Source organism: Megascapheus bottae, chromosome 10 (assembly GCF_031878675.1).
Source record: "Megascapheus bottae isolate mThoBot1 chromosome 10, mThoBot2.hap1, whole genome shotgun sequence".
Lineage (NCBI taxonomy): Eukaryota > Metazoa > Chordata > Mammalia > Rodentia > Geomyidae > Megascapheus > Megascapheus bottae.
In genome coordinates this window covers 50580411-50581695 of record NC_143518.1, presented here as the reverse complement: position 1 = coordinate 50581695, position 1285 = coordinate 50580411, and the positions used below count along the sequence as shown (strand labels likewise).

Genomic DNA, 1285 nt, shown 5'->3' with positions numbered 1-1285 from the left:
AAAAAGTCAGGGTGTTGGAGCTGCATGCCTGGAATCTTCACTATTTAGGAGGGCACAATCTGAGAATGGAAGTTCAAAGCCAGAGACTATGATCTCTAATTAACCACCAAAAAGCCAGAAGTGTAGCTCAACTAGTACTGTGCTAGCATTGAACAAAAAAGCTAAGGGACAGCGCCAAAGTCCTTGAGTTCAAGCCCTAGTAATAGCATACCAAAAAAAAAAATTAAATTTAAAAAATCAGGAAGGCCTCTTTTCTGACTGGAACCATGGAGGGTGCCGAAGAGAAGAAAAAGGTTCCTGCTGTGCCAGAAACCCTTAAGAAAAAGCGAAGGAATTTCGCTGAGCTGAAAATAAAGCGTCTGAGAAAGAAATGTGCCCAAAAGATACTTCGAAAGGCAAGGAGGAAGCTCATCTATGAGAAAGCTAAGCACTGTCACAAGGAATACCGGCAAATGTACAGAACTGAGATCTGAATGGCTAGAATGGCCAGAAAAGCGGGCAACTTCTATGTACCTGCAGAGCCTAAATTGGCTTTTGTCATCAGAATCAGAGGTATCAGTGGTGTGAGTCCAAAAGTCCGTAAGGTGTTGCAGCTTCTTTGCCTTCGCCAGATCTTCAATGGCACCTTTGTGAAGCTCAATAAGGCTTCGATTAATATGCTTCGGATTGTGGAACCATATATTGCATGGGGGTACCCAAACCTGAAGTCGGTCAATGAGCTCATTTACAAGCATGGTTATGGCAAAATCAATAAGAAGTGAATTGCCTTAACAGACAACGCTTTGATTGCCCGATCTCTTGGTAAATTTGGCATCATCTGCATGGAGGATCTGATTCATGAGATCTATACTGTTGGAAAACGCTTCAAGGAAGCAAATAACTTCCTGTGGCCCTTCAAGTTATCTTCTCCACGAGGTGGCATGAAGAAGAAGACCACCCACTTTGTAGAAGGTGGAGATGCTGGCAACAGGGCAGATCAGATCAATAGGTGTATTAGGATGAACTGAGGTGTCTGCCACGCTGTTTTTGTGATTGGGTCTGTTAATAAACAGTGATGCTGGCAAACAAAAAACAAATCAGGAAGGAAGAGTCTTGAGCTGGCAGAGATAGTTTTCTGCCAGACACTAGAGCTGGTTAGTCTGTTAAGCACAGTGCGTAATGCTGTAGTTCATGATTGTTTAGGGAGCCATAAAAAAAGATTTCTTTCATAATCAGAAGAAAAATGAGGGCAGCACCAATAACTATGTGATAACAAATATAGCTCATACATATTTATATACAAGTT

At 41.9% G+C, this 1285-nt stretch overlaps 1 pseudogene; it reads left to right on the top strand.

Moving 5' to 3' along the window:
- Nucleotides 1-266: 266 nt before the first annotated feature.
- LOC150058422 (large ribosomal subunit protein uL30 pseudogene) lies at nucleotides 267-1007 on the top strand (annotated as a pseudogene).
- Nucleotides 1008-1285: the final 278 nt, after the last annotated feature.